This window comes from Coturnix japonica, chromosome 12 (genome assembly GCF_001577835.2).
Source record: "Coturnix japonica isolate 7356 chromosome 12, Coturnix japonica 2.1, whole genome shotgun sequence".
NCBI classification, from domain to species: domain Eukaryota; kingdom Metazoa; phylum Chordata; class Aves; order Galliformes; family Phasianidae; genus Coturnix; species Coturnix japonica.
Genome location: NC_029527.1, coordinates 12,005,428 through 12,011,427, shown reverse-complemented (window position 1 = coordinate 12,011,427; position 6,000 = coordinate 12,005,428). Strand labels below are relative to the sequence as shown.

Here is a 6,000-nt window from a genome sequence, read left to right as displayed (position 1 = left end):
GTACTTCTAAGCTACCCTACTTTGTAATTGTCCTCACCTTAAAAGCTGAGTGTTTTAATTTTTTCCTTCACTAAAATCTAAAGTGGAGGAAAATCAGAACTGCTCTTCTTTTCATCTAAACTGAAAAGCACATGGATCTCAGGCTGCTTACGTGAATATCCAAGAAGAAAGAATCCCGTTCTTAACATTCTATCCATATGGGAAATTGGGTATTCTGTGCATAATGAAATATTCCCTGTTTATCAGAAAAAAAGAAAAAAGAAAAAAGAAAAAAAGAGAGAGAGAGAGAGAGAGAGAGAAAGGAAAAGGAAAAACAACTGCACAAGGCAAATGCTTCAACCTCTTGGTCAGGTATGAATTAATAACCAAGTTTAGCACCTGGGGAAGCCGTGCACTGCATTTGAGGATGCTGCGTGATTCTTAGCTGCTATGGTCTGATAAAAGAGCCTGCTGTGCAGGGCTGCATGAACCTTATAAGCACTTGAGGCAGTGGCACACAGAGACAAGTCTGGATATAGAAAATCACCCCTAGAAAACAAATGGCAGTTCCAGCATCCTTCCCCAGATTGTCACTCAGCTCAATGAGAAAATCCAGTGGACATGGTGAGGTGCAGTCCCAAAACTGGAGGTCCTCCTGGACCCCAACTCTGCTGCAGTTTGAATGCTCTCTTTCATTCATGTTTGTGTCATTCTTTAAATGACAATTTGGGATGAGCACATTTTGTTTGGGTGTGACCAAACATGGAATACTTGAAAGGAGCAATTAAAACAACCCATTATTCCTCTTTCTGCTTCAGACAGTGATGAAAAATAACTAACAACAAAGTGAAATGTATTGCCTAAAAACTTCTTAGCTGGTGGTTTAGAAAATTCACCTCATACAATAACTGGCCTGAAACTATTTGTCAAATTCCACTTGAATTTGCTGAAATAGTTCCCTAAACTTTGCCTGGAACAATGACCAGGTGGATCTCAAAGCAGGAAGACAGGGCTGATTGATAGATACAAACATACATGTCGCCATCCAGGGAAGATTTAAGATCTGTCCTCTGTTGCAGCTGTTTTCATAGCTCAGGCACAACGCTCTTGCACGTTGCATATAGTCTTATCAGTCAGACAGAATTAAAGGCATGAAAAGGACCCAAAGATTGACTCAAACCTAAGCCTTCCTCATCCATCTTAGTCATCTTATAGGATTATAGCAAGAGGTTGTTCTTAGAAGCATACACTTAAGTCTTTACTGTGTCACACCAGAGCTTTAACTTATTGCGATCCAGTCTCTTTGGACAAGATGACAATGTGATGACAAGCAAGCCTCTACCATCAGTCTTTCTGAAAGCAGCATGAAGTTAACTTCTGTGATGTTCTCTGAAACTCAACACTCCTAAAGAGCGCATTTGAGTAGCACTAAAAAAGGGGATGAAAGTTCAGTTCAGTGAGAGTGACACTACCTGCTAAACTTGTGGGACATTTTCATCCCATTGGCTCCTACCGTACTGCTCCAGTCTCCAGGCCTCCAGGAGGAAGATGTAGAATTGAATAGTTTGCCTGTAGAGAGACAGCAAATAGGATGTTAAGAACTAAACATGTAATGGCATATTCTTTATCTACCTTATGGAGAAATTCCAGATGTATGTAGAAAAAAATACTGACAACATTTCTAAAATTCTTAGCAAAGTCTGTGAGATATTCAAGAGACAGTTTTGTTCATAGCAAATAAAAAAAAGATGCATGTCCTATGGCAACGCATAAGCAGCTTTTTCGTGACTCCTTACATTCCTAACCAAAACAGACGCACGCTTTGTAGTGACTCAATTACCAAATTATCAACTGCTTCTGATGGCACCCCACCCAACTGATGAGTAGAGGCTGTTGTTGGGTGGGTAACTGCTGTGAAGTCTAAGCTCACCAGCAATGAATGCCACAGTAAAAACAATCCCTTTGATCCAATCTTCAAGATAATTCCTAATATCACTGCAGTGATAAATTTAGTTTTGAGAGGGACAAAACAAACAATACTGCAACAAGAGTTGGAGAACTGCATAGTGGAAGAGAGCCTTAGGAAGAGAAGTTCAATATCCTCAAGTCTAATCCACTTAGTTTAAAATTACTGGATTTTTTCCTGGGAATTCCTGGCCCCCTTGAAATAGCAAGAGAAGGATTGGTTCCTTCTTCCATTTCTACACTCAGCTCATTCCAATGGAGCTGTCTCCATACACCATGACTTCTTTTAACAGTGGCTTCCAGTTGTGATCTTCAGTGCTTAGTGCTTTTTTCTACCTGTGTACACTAAAAACAATTTTAGTACATCTGCAGTCCTCTGCAAATATATGGAGTGTAATTCAGGACTAATCACCAGTGATTTAGGGATGAGTCATTGCAGAGAGTTTGCTTTGGTGGAGCTACCCAGTTTTCTCTGTCAATGAGTGCAAGGTGGCTGTAGCTGAGTATTTACATCGTAAATCTAGACCTGAATTGGATATCCCATTTCTTTCTTAAATTGTATATAGCAAAAGGCCACTTTACTGTTGCATATTCCAATTGCTTCTGCAGTTCTACTTGGCTCCATCAATTTGTCAACATGTCCAAGATACGTGCGGGAGGAATCGATTCACTGCAGCTTCTTCCCTGCCTTTTGCAGAAGAAAATGCTGTTTAAAAGCCAAAGTTACATGGCTGCATTTCCAAAAGCACTTCACCATTTGGATAACTTTGTTCCTACTGATGTGCTGATGCTGTCAGAACACCAACCTGCAGGTCTAGCAGGGGTGATTCCTCAAGTAAGATTTCACTTTTAACATTACAAAACTCACAGATCCTGAAAATTGCAGAAGGCCCGTGCTTGGTCCTACCATCCCCCCTCTGTGGATCCAACCCTCCAGCCCTTTACTGCAGAGGGAGTGGAGAGGACTGGGTCCCTAATTTAATGTGAGAGCTCAGGTTGATCGTGTCTTAAGAGGGAGCGTGGCACGTCATGGGCCTGCAAGATGTGTATACCATTCTGCCAAGAAAAATCCTCATCAAGGACAGTATCACATTCTGCTGTTTTTACAGCTGACAATTTTTTTCTTCCTAAAATGGAAGCAAACCTTTGTAAATTCATCCCGAGTGTAACTATACTGAAGCCAAGTTCAGTATCAATAAATCAGTGCCTTCATCAGGAAAGCAATTGCGTGGCTGTTTTTATCTGCTATTATCTGTAAGTTTAATTGGAGTACAAAAAGAAAGTAAATTTTTAATGACAGCTGCATTCCCCATCCGAGCCTGTCGGATGACCTTCAGATATTGAAAGCAAATGAATAATTGAAAACAAAGCTTCGATCATGCAACTTGTAGGTGTCTTTGAAGCTTGCCTAAAAGACCTCAAAGGACTCCTTGCTGCCATCAGAAAGCAAATATTTCAACCAGTTCTGATATTAACCATTTCTCCCTTGAAATTAAAATAATTTCTGTACTTCTCTGGCATGGCAAAACCTTCTAGATAGGAGCTCAATTTTGCTTTTCCTTTTTGTGAGGGTTAACAAATTGTTGCGGATTTACACTATGATAAGAATCCACAGCCTTTGTATATGTGGGAACTTCATGGAATAGCTTAGGTTGAAAAAAACCCACAAAGGACATTTAGTTTGACCCCAGCCCACCCCCACTATGCCCACTGACCACATCCTCCAGAGCCACATCTCCACAGTCCTCAAACACCTCCAGGGATGGTGACTGCCTGGGACGACCTATGTCAATTTTGATACCACTAGAATCAATCCTAATTTCATATAGAAATACTGAATTCTGTTCCAGATTGGGATTCCTTTTTCTTTTGTTTTCAATTGGGATTTATTTTTCCATGAAGAAATTGAAAGGATGGTGTCAGAATTTCTGAATTACCCCTGCGCTTGTTTAGCTGATGTGCTCTGTATTTCTCCATGCCCATTTCATGCTACTCAGAGGACAAAGGTGTGGTGACAACTAGAAAACTTATAACTGCACATGCAAACCAAGCTCACTGAAGCCTTGACTTAGTGCAAGATCAACGGCGTGGCCATATTGCTGCCCAAAGCCCTCTTCACTTGCTTTGGCTCAGCCGTTTGCCCCATGCAGAGGGTACCCAGCTGCTCCTCAGCTGCTACTGGCACATCACAGCCAGCAATGGGGCCAAGTAGGGGCAAAATGCTGCACACAGCAGGGGTTGTAGAAACCCCCGAGATTTCCTCAGCTGGAATTAAAAACATTCCCTGCATTCTCTTTTGCTTTTGTTTTGTCTTACGAGAGCAGAGAGCAACCTTCAGCAAAGTCTGCATATTCTATTTTATGTTTGCTATCACGTAGGCTTTCAGTGTCAGAGAGAAAGTCAGTCTTCTGAAAAAACAATTGCTAATTACTCATTTCCCAGCATGGCATAAGACAAGCTAACCTATATTTGCAGCAGATTGGTGTGCGTTCAGTGTTGGTAATCTCATGTAACTGTTTGCTCTCACTTTACGCTACCAAAAGCAAACCCACTATGGAATTGATCAATTTCCTTGGCATAGTGATATGGGAAGGATATGAAGCAAACAGGGTTTTTATTCTTTAAAGTTTAGTATCTATTTTAAATGAATACTAAATGAAGCAAACTATTGACATTCCAGTAATCAGAGTGCAATACATTCTCCTTTTTATCTACCTGGAGCTCTTTGTGAAAGAAAACAATCTTTGCACCACTCCCAACCTCGAGCAGCATTTATCCAAAAAGGAAAATGCCACCAGTGGGATGTGAGTGACCAACAGCCTCCAAAATGAATGGAGCTGAGTGCTGCAGCCCTAAAACATCTCTGCAAACCACATACTGAAGCCATACCCAGATGCCTCCATCCCAGCCAGGGAAAAGCACCCAGAACATTTTTCCCCTTAACCTGGTTTTCATTTTGTATGTGCAGCTTACCTTCAAGAAATTAATCTTTTATATATGAATTGGTTTCCTTAGAAGCCTGGCTATCATAAAAGGCTCCAGACACTGCCAGGAATGAGATTACAATGAATATTGATATTTGTCATGATTTGTCTGCCTCTTTGCTGTTTTATTTTATGTTTTAAGCTTGAATAATGCAGGCTGTGCATATTAAGCACCTGTGGCTCATACACGCACAGGCACACCAGGAGAAAAAAAGGGCAAGAGCTGTTTTAGAAGTGCCCCTTGCACATGTGCATGCATACCAGAGCCATGGGAGCAGTCGTTCCCATCTGTTCAGTGGGAAATGACTCTCTCCTCTGTCAGATTCTGCAGAAATTTGGAATTCCTGATTTTGAGTGCAGCCGGAATGCACCCTCCCAGCTTCAAGACAAGAGCCTGGCTTGGACAAAACAATAAAACACTGCAAAACCACACGTTGTGATTAAAGCTGGGGGACAGTTGCCCACACCCCATCCCTGGGAAGCATCCCATTGCAGTGGGGGACAGCTTGCACAGCCCTTCCTGCCCACCAGCTGTGTCCGCTATGCTCCAACTCACCCACAATGGGGCAAAACACAGCAAGATAACACTCTTGCCCTCAGTAAGAGTTAATCTTGCATATGTGACAAAGATAACATTTGGGGTTATTTTTGAAGAGCAGGTGTATACAACGCTACCACATACACCTCCTCCCTGCTCCTAACCCTCACCCTCCACTGTACTTTGTGTGCGCTGGGCACTCGTGGTTGCTCTGCTGTGATTTCTCTTGATTTCATAAAGCGTTAATGAAGTAATCAAAACAAATGCTCTTCCTTGGCTGTCCTTTCAGCATGTCTGGAGCTATGTAAATAGTTCGATGTGGCTGCTGGAGAATGGGAATGGTGTAAAACTGTAAACACCGTGCCATGTGGCTTACACACAGTTTCACGATCAATCAGCATCAAATTAAAAGCAGGAACTACTATTAACATTGAAGCGAAGTACAGATAACAAATGTGAGTACTTACAAATTCTAGGTCGTGCCTGAGCAAGGAAATGATGCTAAGAGCTACAACTGGTTCTCTTTCAAAGGAT

At 41.7% G+C, this 6,000-nt stretch overlaps 1 long non-coding RNA gene across 1 annotated transcript in view; it reads right to left on the bottom strand.

The window, feature by feature from the left end:
• Positions 1–1,240: 1,240 nt before the first annotated feature.
• Positions 1,241–6,000, bottom strand: part of LOC107319885 — a 42,110-nt gene continuing 37,350 nt past the window's right edge. Inside the window, exons 2-3 of the long non-coding RNA XR_001557983.2 lie at positions 1,493–1,548; positions 1,241–1,407 (exon numbers count right to left, since the gene is read on the bottom strand). This is a non-coding gene — a long non-coding RNA (uncharacterized LOC107319885). The remainder of the gene's footprint in view (positions 1,408–1,492; positions 1,549–6,000) is intronic.